Genomic DNA, 19,443 nt, shown 5'->3' on the forward strand with positions numbered 1-19,443 from the left:
ATTTCTGGCTTTCAATATAAATCTATGGAATCAAAATATTCATTCCTGTTTCCCATGATGATTATTCACAATGGCCCTGGCCTCCTTTTCCTAGCATTCTAGCATCATTCCATGGGCAGACTGGTTTCTGTGTTTTATCATAAGTATGGGGTGGACAGGACTAAAAGCTCTGACCTAATGATCGTACAGGGATAGAAACATCTAGTTCTCAAGGAAGTTTATGCAAAACCAATCAGAATCAATGCCATGTAACCGTTCTCCTAATAAACCAATCCTATGTCTGACTGGCTTCTAAAATATGAATTCATTTTGCCAGAGAAGTAGTTATTATCATATTAAGGAGATAGTAGAAAATATAGAATATTCATTAATGCTTAGCATTGTGTTATCTGGATTTTAAAAATGGTATTTTAGAGGAAAAGAATGACGTATAAATTTGAGAGACATTTTTATTATTGCAGTTACTATGGAGACTGAAGAAATACCTTGAGAATATCTTAAAAATCCCAACATTATTCCTTAGCCTCTGCTCAAACTCAATCAGAACACACTTTCATGGTCATTACAAATCCCAAAGTAACTTTTCTCTTAAATCCCCAAAGGTTTATAAATGCCAAAAGGTTACATCATTTTAAAATGTTAGATGCTATCGGGAGGAGCTGACATACTGCGAGAAATGGACATTCATCTTCTTTGCTCACGGGAAACTTTACAAGAAGTGATGTTCATTTAATGATAAGAAATCTCTTTATCCCACTAGAAATGATAAAGGAGAGGAGGTAGGGAGAAAGAGAGAGCAAGAAAGAAAAGCTATCAGTATATTTTAATATCGATTCAAGCGAGGGACACAGCATGTTTGGTAAAATCTCTAAGCTGTGCACTCTATTGGAGCGTTCAAATAAATGTCAAGTTGAAAGTCAGGAAAAGAAAAAGAAAGGCCCAGAGGAATGAATTCATTCTAAAAGTTAGGGGACAGAATGCACCACATTCTCCATTCCTTGCTGCACTTGTATTATCATCCCGACAAGTACGTTTTAGATTTACGTCTATTCACGCATCATGGAGAACAGGCAGACACAGCAGATTAATGAAGTCTCAGCCACAGGAGACTTTGCTGATGTGTTAAAGCTTTCCTGAGAAGACTGCAGAGAGACCATGTGGGGTTTCTCTCAAATAGGATCTGCACGTTGGTGAAATGAGAATGGCCTCTGTCCCTCCACCACTCGGCTCTCAGGAAGATGGGGCTGGAGTGGATCATTCTAGGAAGAAGGGCCTCCACTTAGCAAGGAGATCTACTTCATGCAAAACTTTTCCTTCACTTCTCAAGTATGTAATGACAGATATTGATCATCTCAAGTTGTGTTTGAGAGGCACAAAGAGGTGAATGTGCTTAATAGACATGCCCCTGAATATAATTCCATTAGCTGCTGCCTCTCCTCTCTTCTCCTTTTCCCTCCATTAGAGCAGGCGATATCATACTGCTGTGTTGTAAGAAGATGATTTTGTTTTCATTATTGTATTTCCTAGGCCTGTGATAGCGAACCTTTTTATAAAAACTGCCCACTTTTGCAGTGCTGGTCAACGTGGTCCCTCCTGCCCACTAGTAGGAGTGCCAGCTTTCATGGTGGGCGGTAACAGAGCAAACAAACGGCGCTGCAATTGGCCCACCATGAAAGCTGGAACGCCCACTAGTGGGCGGGAGGGACCAGGTTGACCAGCATTGCAAAAATGAGCGGTTTTTATAAAAAGGTTCGCCATTGTGGTCCTAAGGCAGTTCCATCTCTTGGCTAATTCCATCTCAAAATGCATATCTCAGAAGAAGTAGCTGGATTGGTACACTATATGAAAGAGAAAAGGACCGCTGGACAATTAGTTATTGCTATGTAACAAATACCTCAGAACAATGATTTAAGGCAACCATTTATCTTGCTTGAGGTTTTTGCGGATCAGGAATTTGGGAAGAGCTCAGATGGAGAGGTAGTTTCCAATCCACATTACATCACTGTGGGGGCTGGGGCTGGAGGTTCCACCTCGAAGGCTGTTCCTTCACTCACTAGCCTGAGCTTCTCCCTTTCTCCCTCTCTCTTTTGGATTGCACCCTCCATGTGGCTTGAAGGTCATATGGTATGGTAGTTTTATGGTGTAATTGGATTTTATCATTGGTGGCTGGCTTGCTCTAGGGCAGGGGTCTCAAACTCGCGGCCCGCCGAACAATTTTGTGCGGCCCGCAGACTAATCCACGAAGTTCAAAATATTTTGGATAAAATTAAGTAAGCCTAGGGGCCTACTTGTATTTTTCATTTCTCTAGCATCCTAGCTAGATATTAGCTTAGTTAACAGCAGTTGTGATGCGAACTACAGTTTCTGGTCGTTTTGTGACACTGAGTAAACTGCATGTACGATTGTGCTTGTTGTACTGATTATTTTTTGTTTTCAACTGCAGTGAGAAAAGTGTTGCGTAACAGTTGCCTTTTGTAGACCTAGTGCGGCCTGCCGAATGGCTGTGATCTTGCTCTGCGGCCCACATGCTGAGTTGAGTTTGAGACCCCTGCTCTAGGGTGAGTGTCCCAAGAGAAGTGGTTCAAGGAACTTCAGTGGAAGCTGCCAGGCTTCTTATGACCTGTCTCCAAAAGTCTTAGACATCCATTTTGCAGCATTCTATTGGTAAAATCAGTCACTGATTTTGGATAGATTGAAAGGGTGGAGAAAAACAGACTCTGCCTCTGAAGGGGACACACAGATGCATGCGAACACACACACACACACACACACACACACACATACACACACACACACACACACACACAAACATAAGGATGACAAGGATGATGGCAGTCATGTTGGAGTTATATGACCATAATGATTTTCTGTACAATTGGCCACTTACAATTAAAAAAAGGAGGATATTTTTTAAATGTTATTATTTTACATTCACTATGAATAATAAAAAGTCTTCTCATAATCACATTTGAGATACAGATTACTTGAGGTTATCAGATTTTTCTTTGGGTTTGGCTGTGAAATAGCTCTGTTGCCTTAAATTTTTCAAAGCTTCAAATTCCTAATCTGGTATCAATTCAAGATGAATATTTAATGAAGGCCAAGTGGAGTTTATTGTTAGTCAGTCTCGGAGATATCAAGAGACCTAAGGTCAAGAAAGTCCAGTCCGTGGATTTTCAGGATGCATAAATTACCCAGGTTAAATGATAGAAGGGCAGATGTGTTACAGGTCCATAATAGTGTATATAACTCTTTAATAGGAGAGAACAAATCTAGGCTTTATAATCCTATCATTTAGGATGTAATGCCATAAAAAATGGGTTTCTTTTTTTTTTTTTTGTATTTTTTCTGAAGCTGGAAACGGGGAGAGACAGTCAGACAGACTCCCGCGTGCGCCCGACTGGGATCCACCCAGCATGCCCACCAGGGGCGACGCTCTGCCCACCAGGGGGCAATGCTCTGCCCCTCCAGGGCGTCGCTCTGCCGCGACCAGAGCCACTCTAGCGCCTGGGGCAGAGGCCAAGGAGCCATCCCCAGCGCCCAGGCCATCTTTGCTCCAATGGAGCCTTGGCTGCGAGAGGGGAAGAGAGAGACAGAGAGGAAGGGGGGGGGATGGAGAAGCAAATGGGCGCTTCTCCTATGTGCCCTGGCCGGGAATCGAACCCGGGTCCCCCGCATGCCAGGCCGACGCTCTACCGCTGAGCCAACCGGTCAGGGCCAAAAATGGGTTTCTTAAGAGCAAAACAATCCTTGCCCCTTTCTGTTTACAAGAAAAGCAACAGTATCAATTACAACAGTGGTCCCCAACCCCCTGGCAACGGACCAGTACCAGTCCATGGACCATTTGGTACTAGTCTGCAGAGAAAGAATAAATAACTTACATTATTTCCGTTTTATTTATATTTAAGTCTGAACGATGTTTTATTTTTTAAAAATGACTAGATTCCCTTTGTTACATCCATCTAAGACGCACTCCTGACGCTTGTCTTGGTCACGTGATACAATTATCCGTCCCACCCTAAAGGCCGGTCCGTGAAAATATTTTCTGACATTAAACCGGTCCATGGCCCAAAAAAGGTTGGGATCACTGAATTACAACATAACCTAGCAATTCAAAATAGAATGCTTTTTGTTCTTGTGGATCTTAAAATAAACTGATTGATTGATTTTTAGGTAGCCTTGGACTAACAAAAACAACAAAAGGTCACTTGAGTCTGAGAGTGAATGAATGCTAAATGTGTCCCAGAAACATTCCGCAAGCTTGATTTTTATCAGGCCTGTATAAAACCATCCAAAATTTTTTTGTTGTTTTATATGCATCCTGTTACCATGCCAACGCTGTAAAATACTCATCTGTTTCCAGTTAGTACCAACAGGGAATCGACACTTTAAGAAAATAAACACATCTTCTGATCTCTTGACCAGTGGTATTTCTCAGCACCTTATTCAAAAGGAACAGAAAGTTCAAAAAAAAAGGAGGGGGGGGACTTCAAAAAAGAAGAATAAAAATTTTGCCTTCATAGAACATTTGCAAACAACACAGTCAATTATGCATTCATGTTAATATCTTTTATGTATCTAGTCACGATTGCTCAGAAGTTAGTACCTTTAACGATCAGAATGATTCCTAAACAAGGTGCTATCATGCAATCCAGTTATAAAAATGTCATTCTATTTTGTGACTGCACAAAAGCATTTGACACCTAGATTTGTATTCATGCTGGGTTAAATGTGTTCAAAAAGATAGGATCACTTACAAAGACAAAGTTGGCTAATCTTGATTTGGAAACTGCTTTGACCATAGGAGAGACAGTTCACAGACAATTTGGCTTTCTTTGACTGGATCACAGGCAGGGTGAATATATATGTCATATTTTGTCCTGGTTAACTCCTACTGCACCATCATAAATATTATTACTGACACACAGATGTATGGCCTGGCTGATAAATTGCATGGCCACCCTAGTGAGAGGAAAATTTCTGAACCTTGTATCCTCAGGGAATATCTCTCAAAAGTGAACCTTCCTGGTAACAGAACCATTTTTTTAAAAAACTGATGATATTTAATGACAGAAGAAAATCCTCAAACTGGTAGATAGGCTGACATGCTCCTTAACAGAATATATCAGATAATCCATCATTTACTTTTCCCTGCAACTAAAGGTTGTAAAAATATATCTCAATGCATTCATTTTACTACAGTATAGCAATGCTTTCTGGAGTTACTGTGTGCTGAGCTCTTCCCTGAAAATTACGTAGTTTTCAGAGCTCATACCATTCCTATTATCCCATTCTCCACCCCTACCTTCTATTGTCAGGGAGGCTCCTATTAACTAATATAATAGAAACCTTTCTCCAAAATTCAATCTAACTGATTCCTTCTGACACAGTTTATTAAATTAAGAAGATATTTCCAAAATAAACCCTATCCTATAACAAACATATGCTTTTATAGGTACCCATGTATATACGTAACTCTGTGTGTGCACGCGCGCAAAGCGAGAGAGGGACAGGAAGAGAGATTTATATAGCAAGAGATTACCACATGATACTTACTGCTTTTTAACCTGCTTTGCCCACTTTAAAACTATACTGCAGATATTTTTCAGGCTATTAAATATTCTGTGCTATCATTTTTTTTTTGGCTACATTAGATTTGACTGTATGGATAAGCCACTGTGTAATTAATCCTTTATCCAAAGTTTTCCAAATTTCACTAATACAATCTTATGACCTAAAGTAGATTAATATTTCTGTACATCAATTATTATTTCTTCAAGTTATCTCCTCAAAGTAGGATTTATGGATCAGAGCATATACATTCTGCAATCCCTTTTGATACATATTACCAAATGTCTTTCAGAAAAAGAGTAGTAATTACCAGTTCCTTGACAGAAACTTGGGAAGTATCTATCACCAACACTAGGTTTTTCTTTTCCTCTCTTAACTTTTATAACATTTTTCTAAGCTGACTGGGGGAAAAGGTGTATTTTGTGTCAATAGACATTACAAGTAATAGTGAATTTTGCTCTCCTCTTTCCCTTTCTTCCTTTTTGTCATTTGTGTTTAGTCATTTAAATATCCTCGTTTGGTAGATTGCCAATTCATACTTCTTCATTTTAAATTATAATTGTTTCTCTTTTTCTTACTGCTTTTATAAATCACCACTCCTATGTCATAGTCTATTTATAACAGTCTGTTTTAAGTATATCTTTCATTTTCATCTAAAAAGCAATAAAGTCTTATTCTTCACATATTATATACACATACACATGGGGGGACCCCATGTGTCTTTTATGTCAAGCTAAAAGACAGTAAATAAATCAGAAAATCCAAACTGTATAAAATTCAATAATTGCGTTCTCTGAAAAACAAAGCTGAAGAAAACAAAACAAAACAAAACATTAGTTCTTTTTTTTGACAGAGACAGAGAGAGAGTCAGAGAGAAGGACAGATAGAGACAGACACACAGGAAGGGAGAGAGATGAAAAGCATCAATTCTTCCATGCAGCTCTTTAGTCTCTTTAGTTGTTCGTTAATTGCTTTCTCATATGTGCCTTGACTGGGGGGCTACAGCAGAGTGAGTGACCCTTTTGTCAAGCTAACAACCTTGGGCTCAAGCTAATAACCTTGGGCTTCAAGCCAGTGACCTTTGGCCTCAAGCCAGCAACCATGTGGGGTCATGTCTATGATCCCACACTCAAGCCAGCAACCCCATGCTCAAGTTAGTGAGCCCATGCTCAAGCCAGATGAGCCTGCACTCAAGCTGGTGACCTCAGGATTTTGAACTTGGGTCCTCCACATCCTAGTCTGACACTCTATCCACTGCACCACTGCCTGATCTGGTTCTCCATTTTTTGATTGTCACCAACTTGTAGGCTGATCTTTTATATCACCCATTTATCATAAAGTATAACCTGATAAAAAATAGTCCACAGCACAAACTCAAATATGCTAAACTACTAGTTAAGGAGATTTTATATGTACATGATGTTTTCATTTAAGAAGAACACAGCACTTTACAAATGTTAATTATAATATTCAGGCCATGGTCAGTTGGCTCAGGGGTAGAGTGTCAGCTCAGTGTGTAGATGTCCTGGGTTTGATTCTTGGTCAGGGCAAATAGGAAAAGCAACCATCTGCTTTTCCACCCCCCCTTCTCTCTCTTTCTCCTTTTTCCCTTCCCACAGCTATGGCTTGACTCATTCAAGCACATTGGCCCCAGGTGCTGAGGATAGCTCCATGGAGCCTCCACCTCAGGTGCTAAAAATAGCTCGGTTGCGAGCATGACTCCAGATGGCAGAGCATCAGCCCCAGGTGGGGGTTGCCGGGTGGATCCTGGTTGAAGCACATGCAGAAGTTTGTCTCTCTATCTCCCCTCCTCTCAATTGGAAAAGAAGAAGAAGAAATAAAAAGATATTCCAACTGGGAAATGAAGCAAACCTCAAAGGAGTAAAATTGAACAGGGAGGGGCATGATGATGTCTCCAAGATAATTAAAGAACATTTTTGGCATTTGTAGGTCTCCCACCCAAGAACCTGGTTCCCAGGTCTGCAAGGTGATGGAGGGAGACATGACTGGGGTGGTGAACACATGATACAATGTACAGATGATGTATTATAGAATTGTACACCTGAAACCTATATCATTTTATTAACCAATGTCACCCCAATAATTTAAAAAATTTTAAGTAAATAGACAATATAATAAACAGGTCTTCTACCAGTAAACATGGGCTTGACATGATTATTAACCAACACATTAGAGAAAATGTAAACTAAATAGAATCTTCCCTCTTTGATATGATTGCACTAAATGCAATCTTACAATCTGCTTTAGCTACAGGATATTTCAATTAAATTACAGAAATACCCTAAAAATTAATATGTTTAGAATTCTTTTTTGTTTTTTTAATCATTCCGAGAACAAATAGAAAAGCAAAGTTTGGGAATAAAAAGGGGTTTTTAGAGTAAATTTTCACTCTTTTTCGGTTGGCCATGTAGTCACCATTCAATCATTCATTTTATCTTTTATTTTCTCTGTAATTTATTTAACTAGTTTTACACATCAAGTGATAGCTACTGTGCTTAATTTGAGGATGAAGATTAAATGATGAATGAGACTGAATACCTTACTAGCCTGTGAATTCTTCTACAAGTGCTTTGACATAGAAAGGAGCTTAAAGTCAACGGGAAAAGTACAGTTGTATAGCTATGGACACATACAAGGCATTGTGAGAAAGATACTCTGGCTGTTGGAATAAGATAAAATAGCCCTAGAACACTGGACACTAGCCTGGGTTCTGAAGACTGTGGAGGTGTTTGACAGAGGGAGGACTTCATAATGGTGGAGTTAGCATATGCAAGGACAGAGAAGTGTGAATACGCATGAGATATTCAAGGACCAACAAGTTCCTCGGGATGGCAGAAATTAGGTAAGGCAGACCATAGCCAAGTTGAAAGAGCTTCATTCATCATGCAAAGGAGTTTTGACTTAAGTAGCAAAAGGACATATTTATTCTGACCCATACAGATTCAGGACTTTAGAACAGGATATAGACAGACTGAAGCTCATTTACAATGATCACTTTGGGGATGATACAGAATATGGATTAAGGAGAACGGAATATGGAAGTGGGGAAATTCTTCAAACCTTATTACCATGGTTCAAGTGTATCCAGAACACAATTTTAGACCTAAGAAACTACCCCTAAGCTGGGCAGTTACGTATTACCGGAAGAATTCCAATCCACTGGAATTCCAATCATACTTTATAGTTATTTCCAGGCAAATTTAAAAGTACTGGAGATTCTGAAAAACACTGTTCAGAAGCACCCCACTTGGGAAATTACAGCAGAATCTGACAATCAACACTCTTCAAGGACCTAACAGGAGGGGAAGATAAAGAACACATATGCCTCCCCGATTTAACACCTGCCAATGTAAATGAGCATATGTGCCTTTTCAATGTTCCACAAATTCCTCAAGCCACAGAATGTGGAACTGCCACAAAGGAAACCATCAGGCTAAAAAAAAGAATCCTTTCAGTGAGAGACTTTGTTCCCTAGTCAATACCACAGTGGAGTACAGTGGTTAAATCCCCATGGTCCATAGGCTGACATTGACCAGTACCCAAATACTGTTTGAGATAGATAATATTGGCTCAGTGAGCACTGCTTATCATCTGATTTTCCAGTAATGTCCAGGTTTACTGGGACTCTATATTCCCATAGAGTCATTATTACCAACAAGAACTTCAGAGCTGCTATTCCCTCTAGAGAAGTTTTATGTTTTTTAGTTTACCACAATCCACACATCCTCCGTTGTCTTGTCACCATGGAAAGCTGGCTTCCCTTGGCATTTGTCATTAAAGAAAAAATAGCAGCATATATTCAGAGCTAAAATAACAGATAAGTCAGGACTGCATCTTTAACGCTGTTCAAAATGGGACAAGAAAGAACAGGCTGAGAACGGCAGAGAGCAAGGTAGACATAGGAATTATCCCCCATTTCCCCCCATTCAAATGTTCTCTCTCATTTTCGTTTTCTTGAAATAAGGTGCCTGTGCACAAAGAATCCCTAGTTACAGCTATAACCACCTGTGCAAGCCAACAGGTATTTGAGTTGAGACTCATATAGGAGCTGAGAACACAAGACTTAATTTTGAGTCAGCTTATTACTACTCATGGGGCTTTGGGAAATTACTGTTATACCTGGTCCTTTATTTCCATGGTTATGAAATGGGACTTAGAATACACACTTCCCATAGTATTTATTTGTGATAATAAAATTGAGCCAAAGCTCTGAACACAGAATTTTCTAAGTGAAATTAATAGTTATAACATGATATTCAATAGTCAAGAAAATTTCAAGAATACTAGAATAAAAAATACATATTTTTTAAAGTTTCCTTTGGTTTGTTAAAGTCTCTGAACAGCACATTCTGAAGGAAACATTTGCTGCATGAATTTGAAGACAAAATCTGTTTTTGTTCTTGGAACTTCTAAAGAACTAGGGCTCTGAGGAACATACTTTGGAGATGACAGGGATGACCCACTGACTATCTCCATGGCTGGCTCACAGGAGACGTGTAACATTTCTTAGTCACTCTTATAAGTGGCTCTAGACTACTTGTGACTTTAGATCAGGTGTCCCCAAACTATAGCCCGTGGGCCACATGCAGCCCCGAGGCCATTTATCCGGCCCCCTGCCACACTTCTGGAAGGGGCATCTCTTTCATTGGTGGTCAGTGAGAGGAGCACTGTATGTGACAGCCCTCCAACAGTCTGAGGGACAGTGAACTGGCCCCCTGTGTAAAAAGTTTGGGGATATATATATATCTGGGAACAATGTACAAAATAATAAGAATAGAAACAGGAGGGGCAGATCAGGTGATGCTGTTGCTGGCTTACACGTGTGGGAAGAAATATCTGGCCCTGATCATCCTTGATGTGTGGGGAGATGACCAAATCTACATCCATTCCCATCCTTCTTTCATCTTTGGAGTTTATGGGAAATGATGTTTGCTACATGTACTCAAGTTATTAAATGTGAGTAAGCTAAAAAAAATTGCTACAACTATAGACGAGGGAAGAGGTACAATGTTCTAAATGTGAATGTTCTGTGGATGTGGATGGAGGAAGGCAGAGTGCAGTGGGGTGGGAAAGGGGGTCCATTTCTGCCACTGTTTAATTTGGGGACATTGAGAAAGCCATTTAACCTCTCTGAGCCTGACTTTCTCTTTTTTTTTTAATAAATTTTTATTAATGGTAATGGGATGACATTAATAAATCAGGGTACATATATTCAAAGAAAACATGTCTAGGTTATTTTGTCATTAAATTATGTTGCATACCCCTCACCCAAAGTCAGATTGTCCTCCGCCACCCTCTATCTAGTTCTCTGTGCCCCTCCCCCTCCCCCTAACTCTCTCCCTCCCTCCCTCCCATGTCCTCCCTCCCCCCACCCCTGGTAACCACCACACTCTTGTCCATCCATGTCTCTTAGTCTTGTTTTTATGTTCCACCAATGTATGGAATCATGTAGTTCTTGTTTTTTTCTGATTTACTTATTTCACTCCGTATAATGTTATCAAGATCCCACCATTTTGCTGTAAATGATCTGATGTCATCATTTCTTATGGCTGAGTAGTATTCCATAGTGTATATGTGCCATATCTTCTTTATCCAGTCTTCTATTAAAGGGCTTTTTGGTTGTTTCCATGTCTTGGCCACTGTGAACAGTGCTGCAATGAACATGGGGCTACATGTGTCTTTACGTATCAATGTTTCTGAGGTTTTGGGGTATATACCCAGTAGAGGGATTGCTGGGTCATAAGGTAGTTCTATTTGCAGTTTTTTGAGGAACCACCATACTTTCCTCCATAATGGTTGTACTACTTTACAGTCCCACCAACAGTGGATGAGAGTTCCCTTTTCTCCGCACCTCTCCAACATTTGCTATTACCCGTCTTGTTGATAATAGCTAATCTAACAGGGGTGAGGTGGTATCTCATTGTAGTTTTGATTTGCATTTCTCTAATAACTAATGAAGCTGAGCATCTTTTCATATATCTGTTGGCCATTTGTATCTCTTCCGGGGAGAAGTGTCCGTTCATGTCCTCTTCCCATTTTTTTATTGGATTGTTTGTTTGTTTGTTGTTGAGTTTTATGAGTTCTTTGTATATTTTGGATATTAGGCCCTTATCTGAGCTGTTGTTTGAAAATATCAGTTCCCATTTAGTTGGCTGTCTGTTTATTTTGATATCAGTTTCTCTTGCTGAGCAAAAACTTTTTATTCTGATGTAGTCTCATTCATTAATTTTTGCCTTCACTTCTCTTGCCATTGGAGTCAAGTTCATAAAATGTTCTTTAAGAGCGTCGGCCTAGCGTGTGGAGGACCCGGGTTCGATTCCCGGCCAGGGCACACAGGAGAAGCGCCCATTTGCTTCTCCACCCCTCCGCCGCGTTTTCCTCTCTGTCTCTCTCTTCCCCTCCTGCAGCCAAGGCTCCATTGGAGCAAAGATGGCCCGGGCGCTGGGGATGGCTCTGTGGCCTCTGCCTCAGGCGCTAGAGTGGCTCTGGTCGCAATATGGCGACACCCAGGATGGGCAGAGCATCGCCCCCTGGTGGGCAGAGCGTCGCCCCTGGTGGGCGTGCCAGGTGAATCCCAGTCGGGCGCATGCGGGAGTCTGTCTGACTGTCTCTCCCCGTTTCTAGCTTCAGAAAAAAAAAAAAAAAATGTTCTTTAAAACCCAGGTCCATGATTTTAGTACCTATGTCTTCTTCTATGTACTTTATTGTTTCAGGTCTTATATTTAGGTCTTTGATCTATTTTGAATTAATTTTAGTACACGGGGACAGGCTGTAGTCGAGTTTCATTCTTATGCAGGTGGCTTTCCAGTTTTCCCAACACCATTTGTTGAAGAGGCTTTCTTTTCTCCATTGTGTGTTTTTGGCCCCTTTATCAAAGATTATTTGACCATATATATGTGGTTTTATTTCTGGGCTTTCTATTCTGTTCCATTGGTCTGAGTGTCTATTTTTCTGCCAATACCATGCTGTTTTGATTATCGTGGCCCTATAATATAGTTTAAAGTCAGGTATTGTAATGCCCCCAGCTTCATTCTTTTCCTTAGGATTGTTTTGGCTATTCGGGGTTTTTTATAGTTCCATATAAATCTGATGATTTTTTGTTCCATTTCTTTAAAAAATCTCATAGGAATTTTGATGGGAATTGCATTAAATTTATATATTGCTTTGGGTAATATGGCCATTTAAATTATATTTATTCTTCCTATCCAAGAACAAGGAATATTTTTCCATCTCATTGTGTCTTTTTCTATTTCTCTTAATAATGCCTTGTAGTTTTCGTTATATAGGTCCTTTACATTCTTTGTTATGTTTATTCCTAGGTATTTTATTTTTTTTGTTGCAATCGTGAAGGGGATTATTTTTTTGAGTTCATTTTCTAATATTTCATTGTTGGCATATAGAAAGGCTATGGACTTTTGTATGTTAATTTTGTATCCTGCGACCTTACTGTATTGGTTTATTGTTTCTAATAATCTTTTTGTGGAGTCCTTCGGGTTTTTGATGTATAGGATCATATCATCAGCAAAAAGTGATACCTTTACTTCTTCTTTTCCGATATGGATGCCTTTTATTTCTTTGTCTTGTCTGATTGCTCTGGCCAGAACTTCTAGCACCACGTTAAATAAGAGTGGAGAGAGTGGACAACCCTGTCTTGTTCCTGATTTAAGGTGGAAAGTCCTCAGTTTTATGCCGTTTAATGTGATGTTGGCTGATGGTTTATCATATATGGCCTTTATCATGTTGAGATATTTTCCTTCTATACCCATTTTGTTGAGAGTCTTAAACATAAAATCGTGTTGTATTTTATCAAAAGCCTTTTCTGCATCTATTGATAAGATCATGTGGTTTTTGTTCTTTGTTTTGTTGATATGGTGTATTACGTTAACCGTTTTACGTATGTTGAACCATCCTTGAGATTCTGGGATGAATCCCACTTGATCATGATGTATTATTTTTTTAATATGTTGTTGTATTCGGGTTTGCCAGTATTTTGTTTAGTATTTTAGCATCTGTATTCATTAGAGATATTGGTCTGTAGTTTTCTTTTTTTGTGCCATCCTTGCCAGGTTTTGGTATGAGGGTTATGTTGGCCTCATAAAATGTGTTTGGAATTGAGAAGACTCAAAAGTCTTCTTCAATTTTTTGGAAGACTTTGAGTAGAATAGGAACCAAGTCTTCTTTGAATGTTTGATAAAATTCACTAGTATAACCGTCTGGGCCTGGACTTTTATTTTTGGGGAGATTTTTAATAGTTTTTTCTATTTCCTCAATGCTGATTGGTCTGTTTAGGCTTTCTGCTTCTTCATGACTCAGTCTAGGAAGGTTGTATTGTTCTAGGAATTTATCCATTTCTTCTAGATTGTTGTATTTGGTGGCATATAATTTTTCATAGTATTCTACAATAATTCTTTGTATATCTATGATGTCGGTGGTGATCTCTCCTCTTTCATTTTGGATTTTATTTATTTGAGTCCTGTGCCCTTTTTCCTTGGTGAGTCTTGCCAAGGGTTTGTCAATTTTGTTGATCTTTTCAAAGAACCAGCTCCTTGTTTTATTGATTTTTTCTATAGTTTTTCTGTTCTCTATTTCATTTATTTCTGCTCTGATTTTTATTATCTCCTTTCTTCGGCTGGTTTTGGGTTGTCTTTGTTCTTTTTCTAGTTCCTTAAGGTGTGAAGTTAAGTGGTTTACTTCGGCTCTCTCTTGTTTGTTCATATAGGCCTGAAGTGATATGAACTTTCCTCTTATTACTGCTTTTGCTGCATCCCAGAGATTCTGATATGTCGTATTTTCATTTTCATTTGTCTGTATATATGTTTTGATCTCTGCGCTTATTTCTTCTTTGACCCATTCATTTTTTAGAAGTATGTTGTTTAGTTTCCACATTTTTGTGGGTTTTTCCCCCTCTTTTTTGCAGTTGAATTCTAGTTTCAAGGCTTTATGATCAGAAAATATGCTTGGTACAATTTCAATTTTTCTAAAGTTGCTGATATTGTCTTTGTGGCCCAACATATGGTCAATTCTTGAGAATGTTCCATGTACACTAGAGAAAAATGTATACTCTGTCGCTTTGGGATGAAGTGTCCTGTAGATGTCTATCATATCCAGGTGTTCTAGTATTTCGTTTAAGGCCACTATATCTTTATTGATTCTCTGTTTGGATGACCGATCTAGAGCCGTCAGCGGTGTATTGAGGTCTCCAAGTATGATTGTATTTTTGTTAGTTTTTGTTTTAAGGTCAATAAGTAGCTGTCTTATATATTTTGGTGCTCCTTGGTTTGGTGCATATATATTAAGGATTGTTATGTCTTCTTGATTCAACTTCCCCTTAATCATTATGAAATGACCATTTTTGTCTCTGAGTACTTTTTCTGTCTTGTAGTCAGCATTATTAGATATGAGTATTGCTACACCTGCTTTTTTGGGGTGTTGTTTGCTTGGAGTATTGTTTTCCAGCCTTTCACTTTGAATTTGTTTTTATCCTTGTTGCTTAGATGTGTTTCTTGTAGGCAGCATATAGTTGGATTTTCTTTTTTAATCCATTCTGCTACTCTGTGTCTTTTTATTGGTAAGTTTAATCCATTTACATTTAGTGTAATTATTGACACTTGTGGGTTCCCTACTGCCATTTTGTAAATTGCTTTCTGTTAGTTTTGTATCTTGTTTGATTCTTCTCTTTTGTTTTTCTATCATTTGTTTTTGTTTGTTTGTGTTCCATACTTCTTTCCTCTGTTGCTACCTTTTTTAAGTCAAGTGTTTTTGTGGTGGTTTTTTCAAGGGTGGTTACCATTAAGTAATGAAAAGGGTACCTACCATATTCATTGTAGTACCCTATCTTATGAGTATTTCTGCACTTCATCATCCTTTGCTACTGTTAATCTCCATCCTCCCCCCCCTTTTTTTTTCTTTGTTGTCACAGTTTAAGTTTGGTTTTATTGTGTTCTTGGTGGAGCTGTTACTTGTGGTTTTGTTTTCTTTTGTTCTTTGAATCTGGTTGGAAAACCCCCTTTAGTATTTCCTGGAGTGGGGGCTTTCTGCTGATAAATTCTCTCATCTTTTCTGTATTTGTGAATGTTTTTATATCTCCTTCGTACTTGAAGGATAGCTTTGATGGGTATAGTATTCTTGGCTGAAAGTTCCTCTCTTTCAGGGCTTTAAATATTGGGGTCCACTCTCTTCTAGCTTGTAGAGTTTCTGCTGAGAAATCTGATGATAATCTAATAGGCCTTCCTTTATATGTTGTACTCTTCTTTTCCCTGGCTGCCTTGAGAATTTTTTCTTTGTCATTGGTTTGTGTCATCTTTATTATGATGTGCCTTGGAGTGGGTTTGTTGGGGTTAATAAAACTCAGTGTTCTGTTTGCTTCTTGAATTTGAGGCTTTAGTTCTTTCCACAGGCTTGGGAAGTTCTCTTCTATTATTTGTTTGAGTATATTCTCCATTCCATTTTCTTTCTCTTCTCCCTCTGATATACCTATTATTCTTATGTTATTCTTTCTGATGGAGTCAGACAATTCCTGTAGGGCTTTCTCGTTTTTTATTATTTTTGAGTCTCTTTCTTCTTCTCTCTGTTGTGCCTCAAGTTGTTTGTCTTCTATTTCACTAATCCTATCTTCTATCTGGGCTGTTCTGTTAGCTAAGCTTGTTACCTCATTTTTCAGCTCGTGAATTGAGTTTTTCATTTCTGTTTGATTTGTTTTTATAGTTTAGTTTCAATTTCCTTGGTAATATATTCTTTGTGTTCATTGAGTTGTTTTCTGATCTCCCTAAATTGCCTTTCTGTGTTTTCTTGTATATCTCTGAGTATTTTTAAGATTTCTATTTTAAATTCTCTGTCATTTAGCTCCAAGCCTTCCAATATGTTAAGTCTTTTCTCCATAGATTTTTCCACATCTATTTGTGTTACCTCTCTTTCTTTTGTATCCATAATATTCGATTTCCTCTTTCTTATTGGCATCTGAGAGTGGTCTTGTTGATAGCACTAATTAGAATTAATAAAGAGTAAAAAGTAAAAAAAAAAAAATGGGAAAAACACCCCACAAAAAAAAAAACAGTAATAATTTATTATTTCCCCCTTTTTTCTTTCTTCTCTTTCCCTCCTCTCCCCTCCTCAGGGAAATATCGTGATGATCTGTGAATTATATTATGCTAAATGGAACAAAAACTGCCTATAATGGAGGGCCTGATTTGGGGTGAAGAGTTCAAGGGGCAATAAAAGGGAGTAGGGACCTACTAAATGCAAAAAAAAAAAAAAAAAAGGAAGAAAATCTTAGACAAGCATAAGATGATTTGCTTGTAAGTGATGGTTGACTAAGAGATATAATGAGAGAGATAAGAGGGAACCAGAAAAAAGGAAGAAAAAAAAAAGAATAATAAAGAAGAAAAAAATAAAAGTAATAAGTAAAATCTGTTGTATTAAGTGGAGCGAAGACTAAATACAATGGAGACCTTGGGTTGGGAGGAATGCTAGTGAGTTAAAAAGCAATGTAAAAAGTACCCAAAATGCCACAAAAATAAACAAACAAACAAAAACAAAAGCGAAAAAGAAAAATAAAACCAAAAAAAGACCTTGAGTCCCAAATTAAATAATTTGTTCGTGATTGAGGATTAAATGGGAGGAAAAGTAAAACGAGAAAAGAAAAAACGAATAGAAAGGAAAAAATAAGAAAAAGAGAAAAACGAAGGAAGAAAAAAAAAGGAAGAGAAAAAAACAAAATAAAGCAAAACAAAAAAAAACAAAAGAGGAGAGAGTGAGAGTTAAGTGTTTTGGAGTATAACCTTAAAGGAGGGTGAGGATAAAAAAAAGAAATAATATGTAACACTCATGGGTAGTGTAGTTCAAGAAAAGGGAAGCATAAGATGGGCAGAGAATAAAAGGACCGAGGTGGAGGAAATAGAAATAATAATAATAAAGGCAATAAGATAGAAGAAACAAACAACAGCAACAAAAAAATTAGTGGAACAAGTTGTAAAGTCTGTGGATTTTTCTTGATTTTGAGAGGTTAACTTCTTCCTTTTTCTTTTCTCCCCCTCTTCCTGGTTGGTGACTCTGTACCCCAGGCTCTGCCCCTGTGTCACACTTAGGTAGGGATTTGCAGTTGATAGGATTCTATGGCAATGTCAAATAATTGGCTTTAGTCTTGCTGGTAGTCAAGGCTTGTTGGCGTTTGCAGGGTCCAACGATGAGAGAGTTTGCTTTCCTGGAGTCTCTCTCCTAGTCCACCTTCCTGAATTAGCAGCCTGGTGATCCAGCTATAAGGCTGCTACTGCTTCTGCCTGGGGAGTAAGAGGCTCAAAGAGCTAGGAAATCCCCACTCTATCCCCACTCAGCGCAAGGCTTTGGGAAAGGCTCTGGCAGTCAGAGCCTCCAGTGTAATCAGGCGGGGGTGGGAGTCAATTGTTGTCAAGGTGACTGTTCAGCACCTAGCATTCAGTTGGACCACTCAACCCAGGCTTTCCACACTTTGTAGCCTGTTTTGGCTGGGAAGAAGAGGCACTAGTCTCTGCTTGCGACTAGTGTAGTATAGATCTTATTATCTGCCAAGTCCCTCTTGTTAGTGTTTATCCCTGAATATGGAGGCTCTATTAATCATAAGTTGCCCCCGCCCCTTTAGCAAGAGGCACTAAAAAATATCACGCCTCTTGTCTTGGATCGCTGAACTGAGAGAGATCTTATCAATTAGAACCCGTGGGTGCGCAGATTTCATGGGTTAAGCTAATTTCAGTGATTGGGTCCGCAGCTGTGCTCCCGAAGGTATTTCAGGCTGCCTGCATGCCCCTCCCCCAACGCTTGATTGTTAGCTTGAATGGCTGGGTGAGGTGCCCCGCCCACGGAGAGAATCTCTCAAGTAGGGAAGACCACCCTGGCGCCTCTCCCGCTCGCCTCGCCACTGGCGGCTGGGGCGCACCGGGCGCAGGATAATGGGGCACCCTGGGTGTGCAGGCCAGTAGGGCGCTCTGGGCGTGTGGGATGCCCAGGGCACGTGCGCGAATGGGGTGCTCCGGGCACCGGTGGCTGGGGACTCTCACTCGCAGTGCGCGGGCCGCTGGGAACGTTAGCGGTGCTCGCTCTGCAACCAGACCGGGTGCGCGCCGGCGGCTGCTCGCTGCTCCCGAGTGTGGGCCGACTCACCACAGGCGCACTCCCTCCGCGGCTTGAATGAACTCCCTGTGGTAGTTAGCTTCCTTCACACCCTCGTCTCTCAGATGCAAGTGATAATAGTCCTTTTGCTTTCAGTTTGTGTGGAACTCCGGAATGCTCCGAGGATAAATTTTTCTGTTTCTAGTTGATAAATTTGTTGTGATTTTGGGGAGATCTGTCGGATGCGCTGCTCACAGCGCCATTTCCGTGACGTCACTTGAGCCTGACTTTCAACATCTTAAAATGCTGAGTTGGAACAAAAAGGGTAGGTTCTAGCAACGCTTTGAGTTCAAATGCTATATATTTATATAATTATTCTGGGTTAAGAGATGTGTTCCAGTAAGGTTACAGGCAGATCAAATGTTGGTAAGTCAAATCCTCTATTTCTATAAATGGTATTGCCTTTCCAAAAACACACCTTCTTCATCTTTAATTGATCTTGGCACTCGATTTTGGTACTTGAGTTTTGGTACTTAAGTCCTGTCCTAGTTTAGCAGAATGTGCAAGGAACACCAGTTATGTAGAAGAAATTGGTACTGGCCCTGCCCGGTTGGCTCAGTGGTAGAGCGTCGGCCTGGTGTGCGGGGGATCCAGGTTCGATTCCCGGCCAGGGCACATAGGAGAAGAGCCCATTTGCTTCTCCACCCCCACCCCCTCCTTCCTCTCTGTCTCTCTCTTCCCCTCCCGCAGCCAAGGCTCCATTGGAGCAAA

At 39.6% G+C, this 19,443-nt stretch overlaps 1 protein-coding gene across 6 annotated transcripts in view; it reads right to left on the reverse strand.

Moving 5' to 3' along the window:
• Positions 1 to 19,443, reverse strand: part of SORCS1 (sortilin related VPS10 domain containing receptor 1) — a 572,181-nt gene that overhangs the window by 198,376 nt on the left and 354,362 nt on the right. The gene's annotated exons all lie outside the window — the stretch shown is intronic.

The sequence above is a fragment of the Saccopteryx bilineata genome, chromosome 7, assembly GCF_036850765.1.
Source record: "Saccopteryx bilineata isolate mSacBil1 chromosome 7, mSacBil1_pri_phased_curated, whole genome shotgun sequence".
Taxonomy (NCBI): Eukaryota; Metazoa; Chordata; class Mammalia; order Chiroptera; family Emballonuridae; genus Saccopteryx; species Saccopteryx bilineata.